This window comes from Ooceraea biroi, chromosome 1 (genome assembly GCF_003672135.1).
Source record: "Ooceraea biroi isolate clonal line C1 chromosome 1, Obir_v5.4, whole genome shotgun sequence".
Classification (NCBI taxonomy): Eukaryota; Metazoa; Arthropoda; class Insecta; order Hymenoptera; family Formicidae; genus Ooceraea; species Ooceraea biroi.
In genome coordinates, this window is record NC_039506.1 from 12,757,780 (window position 1) to 12,770,767 (window position 12,988).

Below are 12,988 nucleotides of genomic sequence, written 5' to 3' on the forward strand. Positions count from 1 at the left end.
AAGATAAATACGTTCGCGACGGGCCATGTGCGCTGATTTTATTACTTCATATTTGCCTCCCATGCGCACGCACATGTACATGCAATTTCTCTCTAATAAATTATTCCGTTTCATCGTGAGTGTCCTGCGGAATTCCCTATCGCATTCTATCATTAATCAGTTATAACATTGTTCTTGCCATCGAATTCTGCATTCTTGCATACACTTGTGTGTCGACAATGACGACAACATATCGTAAAATCCTATAATTTCACAGGACATTCTCGTGTTGTTTAATGTCTACAAATCCTGACTCCAATCATTGACTAACCGGAACTTATGTTGTTTTGTTCTTTTCTTGTTTTATTTTATTAGCATTATAGACACTGCCTTGCCTTGCGTGCGCGTACGAAAGTTAAACTTATTATTCCAATAACTCTCTCTCTTTCGGTATGTCATTGCAAAGTCTTAACTGGTCTTAACGCTTAACGTTCTTTCTGAAATAATAACCACTAATAGATCATTATTTCATCATTGTTACTATTATCATTGTAGCAGGATGACCCAAAAAAACCGAAATTTCCGATTCTTCAGCATGAAAATTCTTCATGCAACCTCAATGCAACCTCCTAATATCTCCACCTTTCCGGTCGATACTTCCCCGATACCGGACACCCTGTATATGTAAGTCAAAATTTAAACGTATTTTAAAAGAATGAAAATCGATATAACGATTAATATAATAAAATGTAATAAAAAGTATAATAAAATGTAATAAACTATTCTAAAATATACTAAAAAAATTAACATGTAGTATTTTATATACATATATTGTCCTTCTATGTATTTATGCAATCGTATCAAATAGTTTTGTGTTCCTGAATTCTATACTATAAACCGTAATACTGGAAAACAGGAAGCGAGTTTTATTCTTTTCCGCTCATTTCCGTTTTCTCATGCATCTGCATTCCGTCACGATGAGCACGAGATTCATTGTTGCGCGAAACAATAAATGCTGTGAATCGTTCGCGACATCATTTGAGATGCATTGAATGGATATCGCTGTGGTTGAGTTTAAATAATGTAACCACTATCGTGCGGTCAGTTTGATCCGAATGTCGAAATTATGAATATTGTTTGTGGTGAATTGAAGTTGCTCTGATACAATTTAACCGCACAGGAAATGATATTTTACAATAAAATATAAATCAAGAATTTAAAATAATGTTATTTTATGCACAAGCTTTCATTTTTGTATTTGCAATTATTTATAACTTATAATTATTATTCATCACAGTGTGAACGTGAAGTTTACTACAAATCAGAATTTACTTATCAGTAAAGGATAATAATAAACTTATAACACTGAAAGACAAATTCGGTTACATTTATTCTAATTCCGGGTTTTATGTCAGGAAGTAAATAACATTGATGCTTTACATAATGTAGACCTCGGAGACAGGTTTTGACAGGCACTATATTCATTTAATGGTCAATGGTGTTAAAAAAGTCATAGTTTATGTTGGGAAAACAATTTATAAATTTATTTTTTCATTATTTATGTTTGAATATTTTTATCATTTTATGCGGTTGGTATGCATGCTCAACAGTACATTGTATATTTTAGTTCAGTGCTCGGAATTAGTTGCCCTTTTCGGGCCGATTTCAGAAGCGACGCCTATCATTCCCCCACTACCGCTCGACGCGCGACGGCCGAGCCGCCGAACGCTGTGTCTCAGGGGCGCCACTATATGAGATATACGCTGAGAGCATTATCCCAGCGCCCTTTCGTCCAGTCATTAAAATTTTTCTAGCTAAATAGGTTTTACTTTCACAATGAAAAGTGAAGTACTAAATGTTCAATTATTAATGTAGTAGAGGAAAGTCCCCGATTATGAGATACCATATTGATTTTGCCGAATGTAAGGAAATCTATAGGCAGAATTTAAAAATATAATACGTTCTCTTGAAGAGAATTTAATAAGCTTTAGTTTGGTGAAATGAAAAATCTAATTTAAATATTATTTTTTCTGAAAATTAAAACAATTTGAAAAAAGAGCTTAACGCAAGATCGCGAAAGTGTGCTCCTAATATAAGATACCTTGAGAAATCGGTGTTAAAAGTGCAAAATACATCAGTATTGCAAGTAAAAAACTTTATTAGATATTTTTATAAAAATACTGCTGCCACAGCCTTCGCCAAATCTTCACGATTCCACTGTCAACGACGCTTCCTCGTTTCTCTAACCTCCATAGTCAGATTTTATAAAAATTAAATACACAAAAATTCGTAATATAAATTCGTATTAACTTTTTCTTTAACCTTAACGTAGTATTTTCTTTCTTTTTATTACACTACATACTCTTCATATTCGAGCAATAATTATCTCATATAAAGAATACCCTGAATATCTCATTATATGAGCCACACGCCTAGCGGTTCCGCGATCATGAAATCTAATCTCTACAATTAAGCAATTCAACAAATCGCGTATTTTCCTGTTACTACGATTCTACTCTATCATTGCATACTGAATTTATTGCCAACCATTTCTTTATTATGTAATAAACAAGGTTTAAAGACTTACCTTAAGTTCCTTTGACATGTTCATAATTTCACAAACCTTTTTTTGTAAAAGCTAAACGCAATAACGAACAATGAATTTTTCACTAAATACATTTTACACCAAGAGTAATAAGTTTATGGTGGAATTAACAGATGGTGCTCACTAGTTTAGCAGAAACTCCATTATCTCATATTAGGAGCATATCTCATAATAGGGGATTCTCCTCTATACACACACACAGTAATAATTTTACATTACACATCAATAATAAGTTAATAATTGAAAATTTAGTACTTCACTTTTCATTGTGAAAGTAAAACCTATTTAGCTAGAAAAATTTTAATGACTAGACGAAAGGGCGCTGGGATAATGCTCTCAGCGTATATCTCATATAGTGGCGCCCCTGAAACACAGCGTTCGGCGGCTCGGCCGTCGCGCGTCGAGCGTTAGTGGGGGAATGATAGGCGTCGCTTCTGAAATCGGTCCGAAAAGGGCAACTAATTCCGAGCACTGTTTTAGTTGATAATCGTGTTGATGATGTACTTTTGTTTTGTGTGCGCGCGCTCGCTCGTTGTTCAAAAGAGAAAACGTTGCAACTTTGTAAACCATATGTCTTAGATAAAGTGTTATTTTATTTTACTTGTAAACTATCTACTTGTGTATAGTTATCTTCCTGCGTACCTGCAACAGTTCACATACGAAAAAACAACTCATGATATGATTGCTCGAATTACTGCAGCACTTGAAAACATTCCATCGGCTGAAGAAGAGCAGTAGATCGTTTGACACACAGAATTCATCTGTGTCGTTGAGTTTGAGGTCAAAGTTTTCAAAATTAGTATAGTATAAAAAAAAACTTGTCTTAAAAAGAGCTTGTTAGAATTATAGTATTTAGGTCGTAAAACCGCGATTTATGTTTTGTATTTAGGTTTTGTATTTCGCGATAGTTATGTGCACGCAGCTATTGTGCTGCCTTTTTGTTTTGCTTTCTTTTCACGTGAGGCGCTGCCTGCCTTCCTCTTTACCGTTTTTTGTTGTAAGCGCGCGAAAGCATATTGTGTGTCCGTTAGTTATTGTATGTAAAACACGGTGCACATAGTAGTGCAATACTGACTGTATTCATTGATATTATTATTTAAATATACGGCAATATATTAGACGGTGCTGGTGAATTGGATAGCGAACATTATAATCTCAACAGAGCTATTATACTATGAAATAAAAAGTACAGTATTCCATTTAAAAAAATTAAGTTGACTTCGAAATTTCTCAATGGCTTCCACCCATAAAATAATTGTTTCTATTATATCTTATACGATATTTTCATTATGATTTCATAATATGATGTCTTCCTTTGTACTGCACATGTCGACATAAACTATTTTTTCATATGTCAAATTTCGCTAATATTTAAGTCGGTCACTTTACACGTATTACCCTGTATATAGTTTTGCTTACATTACAAAAATGAATTCTAACGCATCTACGCGCCGTTTCTACATGTGAAATATTTACTGTAGAATCTTCCTGTAAATCCCGCCATTATGTAATTAATATCATTAGGACATCGAAGATTCTTTCTCTCGGCGTGGGACGATACCGTTAAAGAAGATTCGTGGATTTACCTTTGACGTGTCTATGTTCAGGAATTTCTCGGAAATTCCGACGAACCGTTAAATTCCTTTATTGGTTGGAATCGTTTGTATCATAATTATCATTACAGTCATCACTACTATAGGCGTCAACAAACTTTCGTCTGCTTGAAAAGTATTGTAAAGATAATGTTGAGTCAATCAAAAAGTTCGGTTCGATTTTTGCGGCAAATTTTACTTTATTGCGGCAGAAACACATTATTCATCAATCAATCATCGTTGTCTATAATTAGATATTATTGTCTATGATATAAACATTATCAATATTGTTGCCTGTATTACATATACGTGGCATTTTGATATTGAAAATCGAAAACTTTTTGACTCAATATTTGATACATGCAAATTTCACGCATACACACACATACATATATATTTTTCAAAAATTTCTTTTGATCATTGGGCTAAGCCATTCAGTCAATAGACCGTGTATACTATTTAGACGATCGCTTTTATCGATTGTTCGCGAGAAAGGGTGAATGTGAAAGTGAAATTGGGAAATGACATACAAATTTCATTTGTATGCTACGAGAGCACGTGCAGTGAATAAATAACAACGGACGTTATGTGATACATTTATGTGCACTGCACGTTACGAATTACATACTATTTGCCTTTTACCTACCTGTCGGTCTCTTCGGATAAATCAGCAGCGACAATACGATCATTGATACGGACGATACAGTCGGTGTCATTCTCAATTAACATTCCGTTCACGCGATCATTTGATCATGATGACCTGGTGTGTTGTATACTTGTTTGTCAAGTCGATTAATCGTCATCATGCATCTATACTCGTGCGTACTGGCACACTCTTGTTTTCATATGTACACAGCTCAAAATAGCATGGAGTCGTCTGTATTACCGAAATGAGTTTTTTTAATAGATCTTTTCATTGGTTGTGCAGAATGAAAAATCCTTGCACGATATCAAGGACCTAATTTTGTGCTCTGTTTCACTCTTGGCCATGATTTCACATCCGCGCATATTCACAAAATTTTCAGAACAATGAATCTTTTTGTACTACGCTTCTAAATTCAATTCTAAAAGCACCCTCGTATTCGTTTATCGTGTCCCTAGTGTGCAAGACAGTCGTACATTACTAAGTGCCAAATTTTTATTATTGTACGACATTCGGCGATAAGCTGTAATTTTTTATTTTTTTCCCGTTTCGACCATAAAGTCTTGTTTTCCACACTTCATTATTGTGTGTACTTTCATCCTGCAAAGGAATTTTTCATTCTGTGAATTCAATAAAAAAATCCATTTCTTGAAAAATCAGTAATTCCGCTGATAATACAGACTACTCCAGGATCGCTTTAATGGAGAATTTTGGGTAATTATATAGTTTAACGGAGCACCCTCGGATGACCTGGACCTTGACATATATTATAAAGGTCACCCTCCTGAGTGACCTTCAAAAGGTTTTAGCCGTCGCTCGTTGTTTATTAAAAAGTTGTAAACAAAAGAAGTGGGTAAACCTGAAGAAAAGGAGGCATCTCCGATGACCTTGACCTTGACATATGTTATAACGGTCACTCTCCTGAGTGACCTTCAAAAGGTTTTAGCCGGCGCTCGTGTTCATTAAAAAGTTATTAACAAAATAAATTTAGTGGTTTTGTATGGATTTTCCACCAAGTAACATGCAGAAGGTTTCATCTGTTGCTCGTTGTTTATTAAAAAGTTATTAACCAAAAAAGTATCACGCATAATTTTCAGCCTGCTTCGCGGGGGGCGGGGGGGAGGGGCATTAAAAAAATTTAGTTTTATTTTTTATGAGAACATTCGCTGTAATCACAAAACATTTTCGTTAGAGATAGATCAATTCGATAACAATTTCGCGTTACTATGAATGACTTTACTTCGAAAAGTTTTTATTTTATCAGCAAAACAAGTTTTACTACGATATTTAATATTTAATTACATAATTATTAATTATAATAATAAAATTTAATCTTTTTTATTAATACACTACGTCGAATGTATTACAAGAACAAAATTCGGTAAAAATATAGTTTAACGGAGCATCCTCGGATGACCTTGACCTTGACATATATTATAAAGGTCACCCTTCTGAGTGACCTTTAAAAGGTTTTAGCCGTCGCTCATTGTTTATTAAAAAGTTATAAACAAAATAAATTCAGTGATTTCGTATGGATCTTCGACTTTTCACACGAAGCAAGGACTTGAAGTTAACATGTATTACACAGATCGCCTCACCAAGTAACATGCAGAAGATTTCATCTGTTGCTCATTGTTTGTTAAAAAGTTATTAACCAAAAAAGTATCACGCATAGTTTTCAGCCCGCTCGCGGGAGGGCGGGGGGGGGGGAGGGGCTTTGCTCCTCCCCCCGCCGGGATACGTGTCTGAACGTTTTCTATTATAGTATAAAACAATCGTGTATCACACTGAAATTTGTTATACTGGCCACGGCGGGGGGGAGGGGCTTTGCCACAAGGCGATCTGTGTAATATATGTTAACTTCAAGTCCTTGCTTCGTGTGAAAAGTCGAAGATCCATACGAAATCACTGAATTTATTTTGTTTATAACTTTTTAATAAACAATGAGCGACGGCTAAAACCTTTTAAAGGTCACTCAGAAGGGTGACCTTTATAATATATGTCAAGGTCAAGGTCATCCGAGGATGCTCCGTTAAACTATATTTTTACCGAATTTTGTTCTTGTAATACATTCGACGTAGTGTATTAATAAAAAAGATTAAATTTTATTATTATAATTAATAATTATGTAATTAAATATTAAATATCGTAGTAAAACTTGTTTTGCTGATAAAATAAAAACTTTTCGAAGTAAAGTCATTCATAGTAACGCGAAATTGTTATCGAATTGATCTATCTCTAACGAAAATGTTTTGTGATTACAGCGAATGTTCTCATAAAAAATAAAACTAAATTTTTTTAATGAAATAAGTTAGGAAAGAATAAACAAAATTTTTGTTTTTTTAATTAATCTATTAAGTTAATTAAGCTATTGTGATAGTAAAATTTTTATTTCAGATTTCATACTTATAGTTAATGTAGAAAAACAAAAGCTTAAGAAAAACGCTACATAATTGTTCATAAATATTTATTATTATATATTTATTAGAGAAAAGTTTTGTGCGTGTATTACATGTAAGCATAACATTCATTTAAGGAAAACTTGAGCATAAATGCTTCGCTAATGAATTATATTTTATATAAATAAAAATCTTTTTAGCGATATGAGAGAGATCTATTTGTTTATAATTTTGTATTTATCATTGTAATAAATTATCCTCTTTGTCATAGATTTTATAAATTTAAAAAATATACACATATATATACACACATATAACTATTTACCAATAACATGTTAATGTTTACCCAGTAACTTATATTAATCTTCTTCGTTCATTACTAATCTTTTTGCAACAAAAGAAGAGATTTTAATATGGCATAATGACTGAAGATTAAATAGAATCAATTAAGATTTTAAAGTTTCATCTTTTTTAAATATAAACGCATCGTAGTACGTCGTTAACGGTATACTACAAGTTTACGATCTGTTTACTTAGATTTACCGTAAATCACGTTTCGCACGATGACGTAAAGGCCCTTGGTGTTGTTAAATTGCTGTTGAGAAATATCTGGATACTCGCGCTGACTGAAGTATAAATCAAGAAAAAAGAATTTGTCCTTAAGATCTTGATCGGATCTACGGAAACACGCTCTAAAGAGGATGAGGTGGAATAACCGGACGAGCAAGATCGAGCCCTTTTTCGAACACATCTTCTCGGATTCCGCCTTGGAATCGAACTGGATTATTTAATGATCACGATTACTTCATTGTACAGCAACCTTTAACATTTCAGAAAGAGCGCTATTTCCAATTATTCACTAATAATAATTGTTTGACAAATCAATTCATTTTGACAAATCTTTAGAATATACATTATTCTTAAATCGCATATTATTCTTAATCTTAGTTATTAATTATTAATTATTTATTACGCACATTTAACACTTCTATGAAAATTGCACAGCGACATGTTTCAGGCTATTTAAAATCTTAATTATCACTTCTGTTCCGAAAACTATATTGTAACGTGAAAGACTTGAGGAGGGGAGAGAGAGAGAATCTCTTGATGTTACAATATTTAAGCAATACTGCTTACAATTTAATTGTCTTTTTGTATCTTTTATATATTTTTGTCATACCACTAAGTTTCTAGAACACGTAAATATCGACATAAAATAACGTACAAGATTATCATATCTAATAAGAAAAATTTATAAACAGTAAAGAATCTTCAGATTCTATCTTATCTTTATTTACCTCTCTCTTTATCGTAACAAACAATCATAAACAATTTCCTTCGTTTCGCGCGTATATTGTGTTCGAAAATTTTGACAATGGCATCAAATAAATATCAATAATGTGTGTCTTAATTTTCTTAATTTCCAACAAATTTCTAAATTGCATAAATAACAGAATAAAATAATCTCTTTAATAACCAAAATGTTATTCGCAATAAATAATAATATAATTTATTGATTCCCCTCAGGGTTACATATTGCACTATTCGCAATAAATAATGAAACTCCAAAGTTTGCCACATTTTATGCCTTATTTTATTTCATGAACTTTTAGAAACCGTTCAGCTTACTTTGGCTACATCGCGTCAGAATTTCAGCGTGATACCGAATATAATTAAAAACTGTCATGTTTTTTGTATTTACTTTTCGCGTATTCCTGTCGTGTCAGCTGGCTTCTAAACTGTATTTACGTCTTTATAAGCATGTAAACTAGTATATAAAATAATGTAATAATAAACAAAAGTTTATAACGTTAATAGAACTTTCCATTTTATCTTATCTATGTTCTTCACGACGATGAACTTTCTTCAACACGCGTATCATATGCAGAATCAAGCGTTTCGACACTGAATAAAATCGACAAATGTTTGTTTCGCATCTTTTTACCTTGATCCTTGATCACGACAGAAAGAATTATTAAAGCGCGTAAATACTACTACAAAGTAACTACAAAGAAATTTCATGATGAAATTTGTGAATGAACCTTATTTATATTCAGATTACAATTCAATCATCCAAACTAATGTTACACTCCTCCAAGTAGAATTTTATCGCATTTCTTCTAATATGCTATATATGTATATTGTATACAGGGTGTCCCATTTTAAACAGTCCAGATGATTATCTCGAGAACTGAGCTCGATAGACAAAAATGTTTCAGACAAAAGTTTTATGGCTTCGAGGGGGCAAAAGGATGATATTATCAATTTAATTGTAGATGGCGCCACTTTAGAGATTTCATCATGGAGGCCATTTTTTAAAATGGAAGTTGATTTTTCTCTCTAAATAAAAGTTGTAGCTGACAATGAGACGAATACAACGGTTTTTTGTTTTTTGCAATTGGACCATTTTTCAGTGAGTTACAGCGTTTCAAAGTATACTATTTTATAATTTAACCCTTTGAGGCATAGTGGTACGTATACATACCACCTATTTATTCTCACATTTTCATGAAATATTTCATATTTGAGGAATTCTTGTCGGGTTTTTGCGTTTTTTAGCTTCTTATATGATACGGGAACATACATGAAAGGTTGAAAAGTGTTTTGCATAAGTTGTCCATTTATTATAAATAAACAAAGTGTGAAAAATACACATTTGAACAGAAAAAAATCATATCATTTACACAGCCTTCGGCCCCCCCCCCCGCCCTTCCCCCCCCCCCGCAGGGTGTGTGGGTGGAAAACGCTTTTTTTCATGTCTTTCCGTGTCGAAATAAACGGTGTCCAACTGCACAGTGTGCATTTTTCTATGTCCAAATGATACATGTGCACATTAACGGTGTCCAATTGAACAGTGTGCATTTTTCTGTGTCCAAACGATACATGTGCACATTAACGGTGTCCAATTGAACAGTGTGCATTTTTCTGTGTCCAAATGATACATGTGCACAATAACGGCGTCCAATTGAACGGTGTGCATTTTTCTGTGTCCAACTGCACGGTGTCCATTTGAGCGGTGTGCCATTTTCGGTGTCCAAATGAACGGTGTCCATTTGCAACGTGTCCAATTAAACTGTGTCCAACTGAGGCGCTCTCAGAATATCCTCATCAGGTTCAAATATGTATGACCTTTTTAGGGTTAAAATAATAAGGAACATATTAAGACCTTCTTACGTTATGCCTGATATTTCAAAGTACAAATTTTGTTGAGGTTTACATTATTAGTACCTACTAAGGATCTTATTCCTTTATCCTGATATTTTTAAAAATTTAGAGGTAAGGTTTCCCACATCTGGTCCTACATCGGACCATACGTAGTTTATCATATAATAATGTACGTTATATTAAGAATGTAGAAAGAATAGTAATTTCTACTTAATTTGCGAGTATTAATTATTTTTATATCATATACATTTCAATGTACTCGATTATGGAACAATAAGAGACAAAAATCAACACAAGTGTGTGTTTCCCGCCTCTGATTCACCAAGCGACCGATAGATGGCCAGGTCAGGCGTGACGTTCTCGTAAGAAACATTTGGTTAGCACCTTACAAATAACCATCTGGAAAACCGATCCGGTACTCTATTCTTCTCTTCTTTTGGACTCTTACTTAGAACGTATACTAGTAGTACATGTTCTAAGGACTCTTACACTCACCGAAAATATGTCAAGTTTTAGTAATCCTTCAGACGACTTGGTGCTGTCTGAGTAGTAAGGATTTAATAATTCAACCCGATATAAACCTGATGAGGATATCCAGATAAGGATCTAACTATTGTACTGCGTTACATGACTGATTAGGTCCTGATGAATTTACCTTATCAGGACCTGATAATAAAATAAGGTCAACCTGATCAGGACCACTGCACTGGATAAATTTCTTGTCGGGTTGTTACGGTCGATCTACAATAAGTCCTATCTGCTTAAATTTATCTTGAATTTCGCGTTTCCTTCGCTCAAATGCGATTTTTTCAACAGAGTCTTTAATTTGCCATTTTTGTATGCGCAATCTATAAGATATATGCAACAAACATTCAAAACTACGAATCCACGCATGTTTTGATACACTGTGCGTTGGATAGGACGCGGTGGGTCAATTTCGTGGCCAGCTCGCTCGCCCGACATAACACCGCTCGATTTTTTTTGGGAGGGGGAGAACAATAAAGAACAATGTATATCAAGAAATACCGACCACAGCCGCAAATATGAAACAACGAATTATTGCAACATGTGCGAAAATTAGTCCAGAAACATTAAGAAATGTACGTGCTTCAGCAATTCAAAGATTTCAGTGCTGCATCGATACAAACGGACATCACTTCGAGCATCTCTTATAAGCAAGGTAAGAATCATCGTTTTACACTTTTATTTAATGCCGAATGACCTTGTATTATAGGTCGTTGAAATCGTCTAAACCGCTATTACACTAAGAATAAAAAAGTATAGTATTCCATTTAAAAAATTGAGATGACCTTGAAATCTCTGAAGCGCCTCCACCTACAAAAAAAACTTTGGTAGCATATTATGGCCCTCTCGGTAGCGTACAACTTTTATAAGTACAAAATTTTTGTATCTCTAAAAATAACGGAGATATTCCAGGTGGACAGAGTTATTGGTCCACCCTGTATATACATATACTGTAAATTTTCCTCTATTTTGTATTTTATTTACTATAGTCTATGTCATGGCGAATAACGGAAAGAATTTTCTCGACTTCACACGTATATCGTGTTTAGATTTACAGTCGAGTGGCGCCAAATAAAATTAAGAGATGTCTGCTTTGTGTTTTCTGCATACTTCTGTGTAGTATCAGTGAGTTCCTAAAGCACATAAATATCAGCATAAAATAAGATAAAAAACAAATAATCGAACAAATTTATAATAAATATGTAATAATATCTGATATTTAATTAATAAAAATTTATAATTTCCGTATAAAACAAAAATTAAACAAAAAAACAGACAATTGTATATTTTATTAAGCTTTCGAAAAAAATATATTTATGTACTGATTTTTTGAGTTCATGTGCAAAATAATGATTTAAGTATTTAAGGAGATTATTTAAAGTATTAATTTTTTTATTATTATAAATTATTCTTATTTAAGTATTTAAAGAGCTGATGGTGTTTTAATAAATCCACTTCATTCACTCTGCATTATAACGAAACATCATACATAACTTTTATCAATTTTGCGCATGCATCGTTAAAAAATTATGATGCGGTGCCAAATAAGATTAAGAAACGCTTTTTTTGTGCTTTCTATTTTTATCATGTCGGCGAGGTTTTAGGACACACAAATACTAAAATAATACAAACAATATTCTCTACTAAGCAAAAATTCATGAAGTATAATATCACAACAAAATTACCTTTTTTTAAAAAGGTAATCATTAATGATATCAAAAACTTGCGCCAACTATGAAAATGGGTATTTATGCAAATCAGAAAATCTATTACTTTATTGTTATCTATACTACATACAGACACATGTATATATACATACATGATATCGACTATGAATGGGGAAAAATTATTTCAATACAAATAAGTATTTTTTCAAAATGCTAGGCGCTGCTAAACCGAATCAATATGTTAATTGTCTTAGTATTTAAATCCTTATAATCTAAAGATTATAATAATTTCCTTACAATCTGAATTACATTACAAAATGCGCTGAAACACATAAAATATATGTTACAAATGTAGTTAAAGTTATTCTATACTTAATTCTAATGTCACGCACACACACATAACACACGCGCTT